The 18,073-nt window shown below is 47.2% G+C and overlaps 1 protein-coding gene and 1 non-coding gene across 5 annotated transcripts in view; both read right to left on the bottom strand.

Annotated features, from left to right (window-relative positions):
- Positions 1 to 18,073, bottom strand: part of MRTFA (myocardin related transcription factor A) — a 424,554-nt gene that overhangs the window by 110,595 nt on the left and 295,886 nt on the right. The window lies entirely within an intron of this gene.
- On the bottom strand, positions 14,803 to 14,992 carry LOC134959264 (U2 spliceosomal RNA). The gene has a single exon (XR_010187325.1). It is a non-coding gene; the product is annotated as a U2 spliceosomal RNA (small nuclear RNA).

The raw sequence follows: 18,073 nt of genomic DNA, 5'->3' as shown, positions 1-18,073 counted from the left end.
ATGAGGGAACGGGAATAATGACCCTCTGTAGACACAGTTTTTGAATCGCTGCTAGCACCACCTCCCTGTCCGGAAGACCTACTGGTAATGCCGAAATGAAGAACCGGTGAGGGGGCATCTCCTGAAACTCCAGTTTGTATCCCTGAGACACGATCTCTAGTACCCAGGGATCCAGGCCCGATTGAATCCAGACCTGACTGAAACTTCGTAGACGGCCCCCCCCCCCCGGTTCGGACTCCCCCGGGGAAGCCCCAGCGTCATGCGGTGGACTTGGTAGCAGCAAGGGAGGACTTTTGGTCCTGGGCGCCTGAACCTGCAGGAGGTTTCCTTCCCCTTCCTCTACCTTTTGAAGCGAGGAAGGACGAGCCTTTTCCACGCCTGTACTTATTGTGACGAAAGGACTGCATCTGCTGATGTGGTGCCTTTTTCTGTTGTGTGCGACTATAAGGAAGAAAAGAGGACTTACCCGCAGTCGCGGTCGAGACCAGGTCAGCCAAGCCGTCCCCAAACAAGACAGTACCTTTGAAGGGTAGCGCTTCCATAGCCCTCTTGGAGTCGGTATCAGCGTTCCATTGATGGATCCACAGGGCCCTCCTGGTTGATATCGACATGGCATTAGTTCTTGAACCCAAGAGACAGACGTCCCTCGCCGCATCCTTTATGTAATCTGCAGCTTCCTTAATATAACCAAGAGTTAGAAGGACATTATCTTTATTCAGAGTATCCATATCATTAGCTAAATTCTCAGCCCATTTAGCAATAGCACTACTCACCCATACCGACGCCACAGCGGGTCTGAGCAATGCACCTGAATTAGCGAAGATGGACTTCAGAGACGTCTCCAGCTTGCGATCCGCCGGATCTTTGAGAGCTGCCGTGTCAGGAGACGGAAGCGCCACTTTCTTAGACAAACGAGATAAAGCTTTGTCAACAGTTGGAGATGCCTCCCATTTCTCCCTATCATCAGAGGGGAAAGGATACGCCATGTAAATTCTCTTGGGAATCTGCCATTTCTTATCCGCCGACTCCCAAGCCTTTTCACAAAGAGTATTCATTTCATGAGAGGGGGGAAATTTCACCTCAGGTTTTTTCCCCTTGAACAAGCAAATCCTAGTTTCCTGTACCGCAGGTTCATCAGAAATGTGTAAAACATCTTTTATAGCCACAATCATGTACTGAATACTCCTAACTAAACGTGGATGTAACGCTGCCTCAGTGAAATCGACGTCGGAATCAGAGTCCGTGTCGGTATCAGTATCTACCACCTGAGTAAATGGCCGCTTTTGCGCCCCAGACGGGGTCTGAACCTGAGACAAAGCCTCTTCCATGGACTTTTTCCACACCTGGGTCTGTGCCTCAAACTTATCTAATCTCTTTGATAAGGAAGCTACATTCGAGTTTATCGTACTGAGCAATGCTAGCAAATCAGGTGTCGGATGCGTCGACAGTCCCAACTCTAGCCCCACATCCGCTCCCCCAATAACTTCCTCCGGTGAATAAGCTTCAGCCTCAGACATGCCGACACGTAGTACCGACACACCACAACACACAGAACGTCCCTGCTAGGTGACAGGCCTACAATAAAGCCCAGATAGAGGACAGTATGCCAGCTCACACCTCAGTGCTCATATATCGCAAAAAACTATATATGTACCCAGCGCTGCCTTATTTCACTATTAAGCACCACACTGCGGCCCCCCTCTGAAAAAGCCCCCCCCCCCCATTACTTGGAGAAGCGTGGAGGTCCCCGCAACATCTCTATCCCTCAGCCGCGTGTTGCAGGGAAAATGGCGCCGGTGAGCTGCAGGAAGAAGCTCCGCCCCCTTCCCGGCGCGCTTCGGCCCGCCAAATTCAAAACGGTTTAAAAATGCCGGCGGGGGTCTGTACACGGTGCCGAGGCACCCACAATCTTTGTGCCGCCCTAAGAAACTTCAGTAACATGCTGCCCAGGGCGCCCCCCCCCCCCCCCCCAGAGCGCTGTGCACCCAGTGAAATACCGTTGGTGATGTGTGAGGGAGCATGGAGCACAGCGTTACCGCTGTGCTGTACCTTCCGTCACTGAAGTCTTCTGCCGTCCTGAAGTCTTCTGCTCTTCTCATACTCACCCGACTTCTGTCTTCTGTGAGGGGGTGACGGCGTGGCTCCGGGAACAAGCAGCTAGGCGCACCAAGTGATCAAACCCTCTGGAGCTAATGGTGTCCAGTAGCCGAGAAGCAGAGCCTTGAAACTCACAGAAGTAGGTCCTGCTTCTCTCCCCTCACTCCCACGCTGCAGGGAGTCTGTAGCCAGCAGTGCTCCCTGAAAATAAAAAACCTAACAAAAAGTATTTTCTAGAGAAACTCAGTAGAGCTCCCCTAGTGTGCATCCAGTCACTCCTGGGCACAAAGTCTAACTGAGGTCTGGAGGAGGGGCATAGAGGGAGGAGCCAGTTCACACCCAGTCTTAAGTCTTTTTAGTGTGCCCAAGCTCCTGCGGATCCCGTCTATACCCCATGGTCCTTTTGGAGTCCCCAGCATCCTCTAGGACGTAAGAGAAAGTTATGGATGCTAGGATCGAAGCTATTAGCATTTCTGATCATGCCCTGTGCTGGCTGAAATTGTCGGTGCAAGTAGACAAGGGTCCAGTGAGACAATGGAGTTTCCCGGCACATCTGGCTAATTCATTGAAATTTCGTAACATGTTGGAAGCAGCATGGTTAGATTACAAGAGTAATAATGCTAGCTTTGAGTCTGAGAAGCCTCTGACGTTCTGGCTGGCATCCAAGCTCGTCATGAGGGGGTTATTCTGTCTTTTCGTGCACACAGGGATAGACAATTAGATGGCTCATATTTGGAAGCCCAGGCTAACTTGACAGCATCCTTTCAACGGTTCAAGCAATTCTCGACCCAACTAATAGGGCTGATTATAATAATAAAAAGGCCATTTTTGATAATATACTGAACCATTTGGAAGCTAAACACACTTTTTATAGGAATGCCTCCTTTTATAGATATGGTAATAAACCGGGCAAATTATTGTCCTTTTTATTGAAAGGGCGTCATTCTTCTTCGGTAATTAAATCCCTCCGTACTAGTGACGGTACCAGAGTTAGGACTAATGCCAAGATTACTGAGGTGCTGAGTTCTTTCTACTCCCAACTGTACTCTCAGCCTCTTAGTAATTTACCCAATAAAGAAGCCTTTTGGGCTGACCTCAGTTTGTCTCGGATGTCTGACATTCAGGCCTCTTCCCTTATGGCACCTATCTCGGTGGAGGAGGTTGAAAGGGTGATTAAAGCACTAAAGACTGGAAAGGCGCCGGGACCGGATGGCCTCTCCAATGATTATTATAAAATCCTATTGCCCCATATACGTGACACATTACAGCTATTTTTTAATGAGTTGCTTTCAGGTCAGGCCTTGCAAAGCTTTTTTAACTCAGCATTTCTTAGGGTGCTGCCAAAACCGGGTAGGGATTCAGAACTCCCGGAATCATATAGGCCCATTTCATTGCTCAACACAGACTAAGTTATTCACTAAGATTTTAGCCGACAGGATGAAACTTATCTTGCCCTCCATTGTTCACCCAGATCAGTCGGGATTCATTTGGGGCCGTCAGGCTGTTGTCAATATCAGAAAAGTCTTAACAGTGATGCAGGGGTTACATTCTTCCTCAGATACTGGCACCAATGTTATCCTGTCACTTGTTGCCAAAAAGGCATTTGATATGGTGACTTGGAACCATTTATTCGATACACTACATAGGTTTGGGGCCCTGTCTGCCTTTGTAGATGTGCTGGCTCGCTTATACACGGACCCTGCCACCCAGGTATTAGGAACTGGCTATATTTCTTCCCCCTTCTACATTCAGAGAGACACTCGCCAGGGGTGCCCCTTGTCCCCACTACTCTTTGCTTTGGCCCTGGAGCCGCTGGCGATAGATCTCCGTGACGTGTCTTCCTTTCGAGGCATTTTTGTTGGCAGACTGGAGGTAAAGATAGCATTGTTTGCTGATGACATGTTGTTATTTATCTCTGACCCCTGCAACTCAATAGAACCTATTGTTTCGATCATTGATGGCTTTGGATCTTTTGCTGGTTACAAGGTTAATCTTTCCAAATCAGAACTACTGCCTCTATCGGGAGATGCGTCATCTTTTAAGGATCACCCTGTTTTATCTCAATTCCCTATGACCCAGAGGGCTCCTAAGTATTTGGGGATAATGATTCCCACATCACTGGAATTGTTGTATGCTGTTAGTGTTGCACCGATCCTGACGGCTCTCCGTGACCTCCTGAACGGGTGGGTTAATTTGCCTCTGTCATTGCTAGGTAAAGCCACTGTCCTAAAGAGCATGGTGTTCCTAAAGCTTTCATACATACTACAGATGTTGCCATTACGCCTTACAAAAAAGGACTGCAGGTCTGTAAATTCCATGTTCTCTAGGTTTTTATGGGGAGGGAGGAAGCCGAGGATTTCTTATGCTAAACTTCAGCTGCCACGTGCGGAGGGGGGAAGTGGGGGGGGGGGTTGGGTATCCCAGACTTGGAAGTTTTCAGTAGAGCTGTAATGTTCCGCTATGTCACGGACTGGTTATGGCAGCGCTCATGTTTTACCAATTATCCATTGGAAGAGGAATTGTTTGCCCCCTTTTCCCCCAGCACTCTCCTTCATACCACAAAAAACAAACTGCCGGCATCACTCAGGGCGAATATTATTCTTTTTGACACTCACGGAGCCTGGCACTATTCCAATTCTAAATTACATAGACACCCGAGCTCTTCTCGATACACAACTTTCTAGGGGAACCCTTGCTTCAGTCCTGGGTTGGAAAATGCTACTTTTAAGCTGTGGAGGGAGCAGGGAATTTCGTCTATTAGAGACGTATTTGACCCTGGTGGGAGGCATGTGTTGCCCTTTGAGGAATTGAAATCCAGATATGGTATATCGAATTCCAATTTCTATATGTACTTGCAAGCCCGACACTTTATCACTACTATGGCCGCCCCTATGCCCTCACCGGACATCCCGGACCAGATAGCCACCCTCCTTACTCTCACGAATACCTCTATCGATTATCATACTATTATGATCATATACGGGTGGCGCAGATGGAAAAGTTGTAGTACCGTACGTTTTCCAATTGGGAGGGTGATGTACCGGGCTGTCCGGCTCAGTCAACCCTACTGAGTTCATGTCAGTCTACATTTAAATATTTGCACTTGGCACAGCTTCAGGAAGTATATTTTAAGAATCTGCATAGGGCTTATATAGGTCCAGCCCAAAGAGTGCATATGATCCTGGACGGGACTAGTGAATGTTTAAAATGCCACGTGTCACGGGCCTCTTTTTTTTTCATTGCTTTTGGACATGTGGGAAAATTGCTACGTTTTGGAACAAAGCTATTGTCTCTCATTGGAGGTTTTTAGGGACCCCATAGCCTATGTAATTGTTTTGAGAGTTGGCCTCTTGGCCCAGATAGCAGGCGAGTTACGCCCATACTCACGGTCATTCTCACGGTGGCTGACAAAGTTATTTTGAATCATTGGATAAAAAGGTCGTCTCCCTCTTTAGGGGAATTAAAAAATGTACTTCTACGTGTTCTCTACTTTGAACACCAAGTCACCTTGCCAGACATTGAGAGGGGCGTTGCTCGCTTTTATTCAAAATAGGGGTTTTTGTTTACTTACCGTAAAATCTCTTTCGCTGATTCCATCTGGGGGACGCTGCGCACTTACTAATGGGTTAGAGTGTGTGGGATTGGGAGTTTGGCACAGAACCTATAAAAAAACTAACTCCTCCCCCCTCTAACCCCTCCCATCTCCTTCCTGCTCAGCAGATTACCTCAGTTAACGTTTAGCAAAGCCGGAAGAGGCAGAACAGAATATATATACGGGAGGGATCGCAGCGTCCCCCAGATGGAATCAGAGAAAGAGATTTTACGGTAAGTAAACAAAAATCCCTATTTCTCTTTCATCCATCTGGGGGACGCTGCGCACTTACTAATGGGATTTCCCAAAGCAAGCTAATTAGAGGAGGGAGACACAGACGACATAGCAGTCTGCAAACTTTGATGCCTAACAGAGGCAGTCTCCAAACCAAAAGTATGAAAAACTGAAGAATTTCGTGAAGGTATGTACGGACGACTAGGTCGTCGCTCTACGCAGTTGCTCGACGAATACACCACTGTGAACAGCCCAAGAGGCTCCAATAGGTCGAGTCAAATGAGCCCCTAAGGAATCAGGAACAGGCAACGCCTAAGAAATCTAAGCCTGCTGAATAGCAGAATTAACCCAGCACATCACCCTGTTCTTATTGGCCAGCCAGCCACGCTTGGGTGCAGCAAACAAACCCAACAAGGTAAGAGTTAAGGTTTGAACAACAACCAATAAGGCCAATTACCGACCCGCCCCGGACAAGCCTGGGACGACACAAGAAGCCCAATGTGCTGAAGGAGAGGAAAAACCAATACAACTTGTGGTTTGTAAGTAAAACCACCCTAACTGCATAAACAAAAACACTGTAAGAGAAAAGAAACTGCAACTCAACCAGAGTCCAGAGGCAGGAAAGGAGAAACAGGAGCCATTCTGGAAAGTAAATTCTAGAGCAGAACCCAGTCTGCTAAGATAAGAAGACAAAGTAGTTCTGACAACTGTGTTGTAGAAAAGATAAGAGGCGGAAAGGACACTAAGAACTCCAGCTGAGTGACCGTTAAATACACACAAACGATGACAAGTGTTCTGGCACTGTGATTGGTTAGAGAGCCAGAAACGTAGTGGGGCTTGATGACATTGTTTTCCACAATCACGCCGTCAGCGGCAGAATAGACAAAATCCCGGTGATGACGTAAAGGTTGGGAGTGGAGAGCTGGCCGAAAAGGTACCCTGTAAGGAGCCCTGGTCACTCTGGGCTATAACATTGCAGAACAGAGTCAACAGGCAAATCCGAAGCGGATTAGGAAAACCGAAAGAGCCACTGGTCAAATGCGTTGAGGTACTCACTAGATGTTGCCAGAGGCAGAATAAATATGCTAGATGAAAGTGACAAGGAGCTGACACGGCGTCTACGATTGCCACAAGAGGATTCCCGAAACGATCACAGTACCAATGAAGCCCTGAGGTCTATGTCGGCTAGTTATAGACACACCAAAGCCAGAAATCCCTGTTGATTTCACATACTTTAAAGGAAGAACAGCCTGAAGATTCAGGAAATCTGCTTCCCAGTTGCCCATTCTGGAACTGGAGATGACAGACACTGCCGGGATCCAAAATTCCGCCCTCTGCATATGTTAGATACTGTTCCGATGTCTCTCCAGCTACAAGTGTCACAGAACAATTGATATAGGTCACAGTGGAAAGACCCTGTAGAAGACATTGAGCTGGAGTCAAGGCGTTGTAGATCGCCCGTAGATTGGAAGTGATATTTCCACTTCGGACATCAGTTTCATAGAAAACGCCAGAGTTGAAACCAAAAAACCGTAATGTCTGAAACTTTTGACTGTGGTTATGACCCTCCATGTCGAGACAGAATGAAGTCCTATAAGTTAGATCTGGATTGTGTAGCCCAACGAAAAGATCGACCAATGAAAATATCTTGGTATTTTAATAGAGAAACTAAACTGCTGTTTACGTAAACTCAATCCTGCCTGAGATTAATAACATTTAATCTGAGATTGAAGAAACCAGGCAGGAGACCGGGGGAATGGAGCCACCTATAAAATCACCACTGTCCTGCAGAGGAAGTGTATGTCTGACCCCTGAGTCTATTCTGGTCAGTAAATCCTGCACTCCGCCAACATTCGAGATACCAGGTATCGAAAAGAATACCCATGAATAACATCTTCTGCGAAGGAAGAAATCCAGAACTAAGGTCCGTTGTAGAAAAAAAGGGCATGAGACAGCTGCTTTTTTTTTTTTTTTTTTAAACAACTGACCCAAAATGGTAGCGATGCCCAGATGACGGAAAAAGGATTGGACTGAATACTCCTGTTAGATAGCGAACAGACTGCAATGATTAGAGCCCGTCTAAGATGGGCACTAAAGATTCTTGCTTGGTACGTGTTCCCCAAGATTCAGAATATATGTTCGTGATACAAATTCAGTACATCCAACGGATCAGTGGACTCTGAGAAAGCTGGTGTCCTCCCCACTGGGAACCAGACTGTCCGACTCCGTGGCCCCTGCAGAGGGCACATTGGAAGTCCGTGTTCTAAGCATACAAATGCCTCCCAAAAGAATACCCATTTTTCTGACATAGGTTAAAAATAAGATTTTACTTACCGATAAATCTATTTCTCGTAGTCCGTAGTGGATGCTGGGGACTCCGTCAGGACCATGGGGATTAGCGGCTCCGCAGGAGACAGGGCACAAAAATAAAGCTTTAGGATCAGGTGGTGTGCACTGGCTCCTCCCCCTATGACCCTCCTCCAAGCCTCAGTTAGGATACTGTGCCCGGACGAGCGTACACAATAAGGAAGGATTTTGAATCCCGGGTAAGACTCATACCAGCCACACCAATCACACCGTACAACTTGTGATCTGAACCCAGTTAACAGTATGACAACGTAGGAGCCTCTGAACAGACGACTCACAACAAGAACAACCCGATTTTTTTGTAACAATAACTATATACAAGTATTGCAGACAATCCGCACTTGGGATGGGCGCCCAGCATCCACTACGGACTACGAGAAATAGATTTATCGGTAAGTAAAATCTTATTTTCTCTAACGTCCTAGTGGATGCTGGGGACTCCGTCAGGACCATGGGGATTATACCAAAGCTCCCAAACGGGCGGGAGAGTGCGGATGACTCTGCAGCACCGAATGAGAGAACTCCAGGTCCTCTTTAGCCAGGGTATCAAATTTGTAGAATTTTACAAACGTGTTCTCCCCCGACCACGTAGCTGCTCGGCAGAGTTGTAATGCCGAGACCCCTCGGGCAGCCGCCCAGGATGAGCCCACCTTCCTTGTGGAATGGGCCTTGACAGATTTAGGCTGTGGCAGGCCTGCCACAGAATGTGCAAGTTGAATTGTGCTACAAATCCAACGAGCAATCGTCTGCTTAGAAGCAGGAGCACCCAGTTTGTTGGGTGCATACAGTATAAACAGCGAGTCAGATTTTCTGACTCCAGCCGTCCTTGAAATATATATTTTCAATGCCCTGACAACGTCCAGCAACTTGGAATCCTCCAAATCGCTAGTAGCCGCAGGCACCACAATAGGCTGGTTCAGGTGAAACGCTGACACCACCTTAGGCAGAAAATGAGGACGCGTCCGCAGTTCTGCCCTGTCCGAATGGAAAATCAGATATGGGCTTTTATACGATAAAGCCGCCAATTCTGACACTCTCCTGGCTGAAGCCAGGGCCAGTAGCATGGTTACTTTCCATGTAAGATATTTCAAATCCGCCGATTTGAGTGGCTCAAACCAATGGGATTTGAGAAAATCCAAAACTACATTAAGGTCCCACGGAGCCACTGGGGGCACAACCGGGGGCTGTATATGTAGTACTCCTTTTACAAAAGTCTGGACTTCAGGAACTGAAGCCAATTCTTTCTGGAAGAAAATCGACAGGGCCGAAATTTGAACCTTAATGGACCCCAACTTGAGGCCCATAGACAATCCTGTTTGCAGGAAATGTAGGAATCGACCCAACTGAAATTCCTCCGTGGGGGCCTTCCTGGCCTCACACCACGCAACATATTTTCTCCAAATGCGGTGATAATGTTGTGCAGTCACCTCCTTCCTGGCTTTAACCAGTGTAGGAATGACCTCTTCTGGAATGCCTTTTTCCCTTAGAATTCGGCGTTCAACCGCCACGCCGTCAAACGCAGCCGCGGTAAGTCTTGGAATAGACACGGTCCCTGCTAAATCAGGTCCCGTCTTAGAGGTAGAGGCCACGGATTTTCCGTGAGCATCTCCTGAAGTTCCGGGTACCAAGTTCTTCTTGGCCAATCCGGAGCCACGAGTATCGTTCTTACTCCCCTTTGCCGTATAATTCTCAGTACTTTGGGTATGAGAGGCAGAGGAGGAAACACATACACTGACTGGAACACCCACGGTGTTACCAGAGCGTCCACAGCTATTGCCTGAGGGTCTCTTGACCTGGCGCAATACCTGTCCAGTTTTTTGTTGAGGCGAGACGCCATCATATCCACCTTTGGTTTTTCCCAACGGTTCACAATCATGTGGAAGACTTCTGGATGAAGTCCCCACTCTCCCGGGTGTAGATCGTGTCTGCTGAGGAAGTCTGCTTCCCAGTTGTCCACTCCCGGAATGAACACTGCTGACAGTGCTATCACATGATCTTCCGCCCAGCGAAGAATCCTTGCAGCTTCTGCCATTGCTCTCCTGCTTCTTGTGCCGCCCTGTCTGTTTACGTGGGCGACTGCCGTGATGTTGTCCGACTGGATCAACACCGGCTGACCCTGAAGCAGGGGTTTTGCCAGGCTTAGAGCATTGTAAATCGCTCTTAGCTCCAGTATATTTATGTGAAGAGACATCTCCAGGCTTGACCATACTCCCTGGAAGTTTCTTCCCTGTGTGACCGCTCCCCAGCCTCTCAGACTGGCATCCGTGGTCACCAGGACCCAGTCCTGTATGCCGAATCTGCGGCCTTCTAACAGATGAGCACTCTGCAACCACCACAGAAGAGACACCCTTGTCCGTGGCGATAAGGTTATCCGCTGATGCATCTGCAGATGCGATCCGGACCATTTGTCCAGCAGATCCCACTGAAAAGTTCGTGCGTGGAATCTGCCGAATGGGATTGCTTCGTAAGAAGCCACCATCTTTCCCAGGACTCTTGTGCATTGATGCACAGACACTTTTCCTGGTTTTAGGAGGTTCCTGACAAGTTCGGATAACTCCTTGGCTTTCTCTTCCGGAAGAAACACCTTTTTCTGAACCGTGTCCAGAATCATTCCCAGGAACAGCAGACGTGTTGTCGGGGTCAACTGAGATTTTGGAAAATTCAGAATCCACCCGTGTTGTTGCAGCACTACTTGGGTTAGTGCTACTCCGTCCTCCAGCTGTTCTCTGGACCTTGCCCTTATCAGGAGATCGTCCAAGTAAGGGATAATTAATACGCCTCTTCTTCGCAGAAGAATCATCATTTCGGCCATTACCTTGGTAAAGACCCGAGGTGCCATGGACAATCCAAACGGCAGCGTCTGAAACTGATAATGACAGTTTTGCACCACGAACCTGAGGTACCCTTGATGTGAAGGGCAAATTGGGACATGCAGGTAAGCATCTTTTATGTCCAGGGACACCATAAAGTCCCCTTCTTCCAGATTCGCTATCACTGCTCTGAGTGATTCCATCTTGAACTTGAATTTTTGTATGTACAGGTTCAAAGATTTCAGATTTAGAATAGGTCTTACCGAGCCGTCCGGCTTCGGTACCACAAATAGCGTGGAGTAATACCCCTTTTCCTGTTGTAGGAGGGGTACCTTGACTATCACCTGCTGAGAAAACAGCTTGTGAATGGCTTCCAATACCGTCGCCCTGTCTGAGGGAGACGTTGGCAAAGCAGACTTTAGGAACCGGCGAGGAGGAGACTTCTCGAATTCCAACCTGTAACCCTGAGATACTACCTGCAGGATCCAGGGGTCCACCTGTGAGCAAGCCCACTGCGCGCTGAAATTCTTGAGTCGACCCCCCACCGTTCCTGAGTCCGCTTGTAAAGCCCCAGCGTCATGCTGAGGGCTTTGCAGAACCCGCGGAGGGCTTCTGTTCCTGGGAAGGAGCTGCTTGCTGCCCTCTCTTACCCTTTCCTCTGCCTCGGGGCAGATATGACTGTCCTTTTGCCCGCTTCTTATAGGACCGAAAGGACTGCGGTTGAAAAGACGGTGTCTTTTTCTGTTGGGAGGGGGTCTGAGGTAAAAAGGTGGATTTCCCGGCAGTTGCCGTGGCCACCAAATCCGATAGACCGACGCCAAATAATTCCTCCCCTTTATACGGCAATACTTCCATATGCCGTTTGGAATCCGCATCACCTGACCACTGTCGTGTCCATAAACTTCTTCTGGCAGATATGGACATCGCACTTACTCTCGATGCCAGAGTGCAAATATCCCTCTGAGCATCTCGCATATAAAGAAAAGCATCCTTTAATTGCTCTAAAGTCTGTAAAATACTGTCCCTATCCAGGGTATCAATATTTTCAGTCAGGGAATCCGACCAGACCACCCCAGCACTGCACATCCAGGCTGAGGCGATGGCTGGTCGCAGTATAACACCAGTATGTGTGTATATACTTTTTAGGGTAGTTTCCAGCCTCCTATCAGCTGGATCCTTGAGGGCGGCCGTATCAGGAGACGGTAACGCCACTTGTTTTGATAAGCGTGTGAGCGCCTTATCCACCTTAGGGGGTGTTTCCCAGCGCGCCCTAACCTCTGGCGGGAAAGGGTATAATGCCAATAACTTTTTTGAAATTAGCACTTTTCTATCTGGGTTAACCCACGCTTCATCACATACATCATTCAATTCCTCTGATACAGGAAAAACTACAGGTAGTTTTTTTCACCCCCCACATAATACCCCTTTTTGTGGTACTTGTAGTATCAGAGATATGCAAAGCCTCCTTCATTGCCGTGATCATATAACGTGTGGCCCTACTGGAAAATACGTTTGTTTCTTCACCGTCGACACTAGATTCAGTGTCCGTGTCTGGGTCTGTGTCGACCGACTGAGGTAAAGGGCGTTTTACAGCCCCTGACGGTGTCTGAGACGCCTGGGCAGGTACTAACTGGTTTTCCGGCCGTCTCATGTCGTCAACTGATTTTTGTAATGTGCTGACATTATCACGTAATTCCATAAACAAAGCCATCCATTCCGGTGTCGACTCCCTGGGGGGTGACATCACCATTACCGGCAATTGCTCTGCCTCCACACCAACATCGTCCTCATACATGTCGACACACACGTACAGACACACAGCAGACACACAGGGAATGCTCTATTGAAGACAGGACCCCACTAGCCCTTTGGGGAGACAGAGGGAGAGTTTGCCAGCACACACCCAAGCGCTATAATATATATGGGAACAACCCTATATAAGTGTTGTATCCTTATAGCAGCTTAAATATAGTAATATCGACAAAAAAAGTGCCCCCCCTCTCTGTTTTACCCTGTTTCTGTAGTGCAGTGCAGGGGAGAGTCCTGGGAGCCTTCCTCACAGCGGAGCTGAGCAGGAAAATGGCGCTGTGTGCTGAGGAGAATAAGCCCCGCCCCCTATTTCGGCGGGCTCTTCTCCGGAGTTTGTGAGATCTGGCAGGGGTTAAATACATCCATATAGCCTCAAGGGCTATATGTGATGTATTTTTTAGCCATAAAAAGGTATTATACATTGCTGCCCAGGGCGCCCCCCCAGCGCCCTGCACCCTCCGTGACCGCTGTGTGAAGTGTGCTGACAACAATGGCGCACAGCTGCAGTGCTGTGCGCTACCTCAGGAAGACTGAAAAGTCTTCTGCCGCCTGCTTCTGGACCTCTTCCATCTTCGGCATCTGCAAGGGGGGTCGGCGGCGCGGCTCCGGGACCGGACTCCATGGCTGGGCCTGTGTTCGATCCCTCTGGAGCTAATGGTGTCCAGTAGCCTAAGAAGCCAATCCATCCTGCACGCAGGTGAGTTGACTTCTCTCCCCTAAGTCCCTCGATGCAGTGAGCCTGTTGCCAGCAGGACTCACTGAAAATAAAAAACCTAAAAACTTTTTCTAAGCAGCTCTTTAGGAGAGCCACCTAGATTGCACCCTGCTCGGACGGGCACAAAAACCTAACTGAGGCTTGGAGGAGGGTCATAGGGGGAGGAGCCAGTGCACACCACCTGATCCTAAAGCTTTATTTTTGTGCCCTGTCTCCTGCGGAGCCGCTAATCCCCATGGTCCTGACGGAGTCCCCAGCATCCACTAGGACGTTATAGAAATACCCATTTCTCAGCTATTATCCTCAGGATGAGAACCCACGACCTGTTATACCGCAGGCATACACCTTACTGATAGAGTTATTTGCTCCCGCCTGCAAAGTACGCTTTAATTTGGAAGCAGAATTTTACGATTCGCAACCAAAATGAATAGAAGGGTGTCATAGCCAGGGAAAAGATGCAATAATAAATAGATAGGGAATAGAGCTTGAGAGACCAAAACAGTCAATGGATAATTTGAAAAGGATCAGCTGCCCCAAGAATGGATAACTTGCATAATGCAACCGGTTTAAAGATTCATGCATAAGCCCGGAGAGGGCGTAGGAATATTCCTGTCAGAATGAATACTAATATAATAACGGCCTCACCGTTGTCAATCTGTGGTGACTGTTAAGGTCACATACTGTACTTTAGTAAAGACAGTTGCCTTAGGCTCTCCCATGATGGATGCGTCCACTAATTATTAGTGGAACCTTCATTAGATCAGTGTCTTCATCAGCGAAAGGATAAAGAAATACTGTCTCTAATACTGAGAACACCGAAATTGAACCGAAAACAGTATGTATTAGAGACAGACACATTTCCCTGGAAATATAAACTATTTCATCAGGTGTGTAGTCAGACTTCCATCAACATTCTCTCACGTGAAGGAAGAGGTGGAAACCAAGAAATTCAGTAGATTATTTCTTATTTCTATCCTGAAGGATCCTCACTGACAGGATTTATCTCACCATTTTCTGTAGATGAAGCCTCAAAAACGCCTCTGAAGTAAAGGAGCTATATTGTCTGTCAAAGACCAGACTCGCTGCACAGTATGAACTGATTAAGGAGCTTTGTCCAGCCATTTGGCAAATCATAAGTACATAGTGTACAAGAAATAGAAATAGTCTGTCCTTGTTTTGAAAGGTGCACCGGTCCCGGAGGTACTGCAATACAGAGTCAATGCGTGGAGTGGACGGAGCAATCTCTTCTTCCATTTTCCTGTTCTAAACATATATTTAATACATGGCCCCCCATAGGGAACGTATCAGATATTAAACTGATAAGAACAGATACTACACTAGATCCTAGCCAAAAGGTCAAGTAGTGATCTTTTTACCAAGACTAGCGGCTAAGTAGTAAACAGAGTACCAGACCCATTACATTGACATAGTGTAAGGAAAAATATACTCAAAGAATACCGGTATTTGTGGACCGGTCCTGGAACCCCCATCCCTGCAAGTGCAGGGAATATATATATATACATATATAACTTCACACAGTTAGGGGCATACACTGAACTGGAGGGAGGCAGGTTCAGGGGAAATTTAAGGAAAATATTTCCTCACAGAAGGGGTAGTGAACAAGTGGAACAGCCTCCCATGAGAGGCGGCAGAGGCCAAGACTGTAGAGCAATTTAAACCTGCTTGGTATATTCATATACTTCTATGTAAACAAGCTCATGGCTTCAGTGCTGTGAGGCAGCAATGCTAACCACCACTCCATCCGTATTATTCTGGATTGAGATGTGTCTGGCCCACAGAGGCATAAACTGATCCCTGGAACCTCCCGGCTGCTCTGCAACTGGTGTCCTGGAGCATGGGGTACCTGTGTCCGTGCTACCTTTAGGAAGTCTGGAGCCACATTGTGCAATTTAATGTATATGGGAATCAAACCTGTGTTTAGTCTATCTTACTAATACACAGCATTAGCCCACAAAGCTATTGGAGCTCCTGTGTAGTAAACTACTGAACTTGTCGTTCCTTTAGGAGATTTGCTGTTTACAACCATGGAATATACAATGCCACAATCATAGCACACAATAATGTCTCATAACTCTGTGCTGTGGTCCAGCTCTACAGACTGAGCTATAACGCTCCTTTTATAACATGATGTAAACAACTGTTGTCAATGTAGAATAGCACAACACTAGTTAAGAAAAAATCCCCACCTGTGTAATAAACAGGGTGAGGTAAAAATAACTCTATTACAGTGAGATTACCGAAATATATGTACTAAAGGATCACTAAAGAGCACTAAAGAATCCCTTAGAATAAACGAGCTCCAGAGCATATGAAAGGGCTGTGTCATACTTGCTGTTTTTGCTGCTCTCCGCCTGTACTAACAGGGTGAGACGCTGTGTTATGTGCAGCGCAGTATCCCCCGCTGACCTGACGGATGGTCTCTTGCAGAGATAGAAGATGGCGCCTATAGCTGAGTCCTGCCCCCACAGAGTGAGGACGGCGGCGGTAAGACGCTGTTGGGCGGGAGAACGGGGCGCGAACACAACATCCTCCTGCGTCCCGCCGCGGTACAGCCTCCCCACCCCCGCAACTGAGCTCCGTAAAATCATTGAAATGACTACCGCTGCTGTCTGACAAGACGCGGCTTCCATGAAATGAGCGGCGGAAGCGGGACTGAACCGCTCCGTCCGCTCTGAGCAGGGAGGGGGGTCCGCATACACCAGCGCTGCACAATAATAAATACAATTATTATAAATACCATATATGCAATAACAGCCCAACGCTGCCCAGGCAGGTTGTGGCTGTCTTACCAGTACAGTGCCTCCTAGGCAATCCATCCTGCATCAAGTAAGCCCCAGTGACTAAGAGTATGGTGGCTTCTTAGAGGCTCTGGGGAGTGGGAGACACATAACTAACTAACCCCACTCCTAGTATACGTGTCTCCTGTAAACAGGGACTAAGCACACATAAGTAAAATCAAAATAAACAACAGAAACCTAACTAAAATCTACACTGAAGGAATCTGTGCCTGTACTCCTCAGGCACAAAACTAAAACTGAGGTAATCTGCTGAGCAGGAAGGAGATGGGAGGGGTTAGAGGGGGGAGGAGTTAGTTTTTTATAGGTTCTGTGCCAAACTCCCAATCCCACACACTCTAACCCATTAGTAAGTGCGCAGCGTCCCCCAGATGGATGAAAGAGAAATGGGGGGTCTACATCGACAACTTAGACATTGACACGCAGGTTCATACTGAAAAGCTCTTTGAAAATACTTCTGGGATTCTTCATAAACATGTAGATGCCAATTGATGGTATCTATGTACTTTGATGTTCTGAAGTTGATGAGTTCATAGATTTTATGTACTATACGTACTCCATGCGACTAAGGAGTGAAATGTCTGGTCTTTTCCTCCCTCCCTTCTTGTGTTTCCCCTTATCATTTTCTGATGTTTAGTAGTGGTGTATACTAGCTCATAGTGTATAGGTGCAGGGTATGCAGAATTATATGGCACAAGTTATAGTGTAATGAGATACCCGCAATTTCAGAAATGTGTGGCTGTATGTATTTCTGCTTCTCTTTTATTGTTTGACCAGCCACTGTATGTAACTCTTTACCTCATGAAAATAATAAAATAATAAAACAGTTTTACAAAGAAGCAGCTCAGTTTGGAACAAGTTTTGGACACAGGTGTGTCTATATGTAAACAAAATCAAAGGTTAAGCTCAAGCGATAAAACCAAGTATTTATATGTGTAAAACTGTTGTTTGATATAATCAGATTACAGATGGATCACACTACAGTCTTGCTGCGTACTGTAAGTGGACACATATGTATATAGAATGCACTTTTGCAAGTTTGGCCTTTACTAAGTATATTAAGGTAGGTATTTCCTTGTCTCTCTAGTGCAGGTATTCCCAACCACGGTCCTCCTCAAGGCACACCAACAGTGCAGGTTTTAGTGATATCCAGGCTGTAGCACAGATGGTTAAATCAAAATAACTGAGCTACTAATTAAGTCACCTGTGCTGAAGCCTGGATATTACTAAAACCTGCACTGTTAGTGTGCCTTGAGGACCGTGGTTGGGAATGCCTGCTCTAGTGTATGATGCTCCAATCTCCTTGACAGATACATGGTCATGGAAGTGAAGTATTTTCCCATCACAGGCTTGAGATATCCACACATATCCAGACAATGGGCCTGATTCAAGATGGACACAGTTTGTACATCATGTTACAGAATCAGGTTTGGTGCACCTTCTTCGATAACAGCAGGACAGGCGGTCAAGATTAGCAGCAATCCGGCCGGCCAAGCAGATTCACCATAGGCAGCGCACCAAACACAATCCTGTCTCCGTGGCATGACATTATCACCACACTGTACATCTCAACAAGCTGGCAACGAATTTCAGCTGCTGATGTACTCTTTACATGCAGAAATCTGATCACACT

This window comes from Pseudophryne corroboree, chromosome 9, assembly GCF_028390025.1.
Source record: "Pseudophryne corroboree isolate aPseCor3 chromosome 9, aPseCor3.hap2, whole genome shotgun sequence".
NCBI classification, from domain to species: Eukaryota; Metazoa; Chordata; class Amphibia; order Anura; family Myobatrachidae; genus Pseudophryne; species Pseudophryne corroboree.
This window is presented reverse-complemented; position numbering and strand designations above follow the sequence as displayed.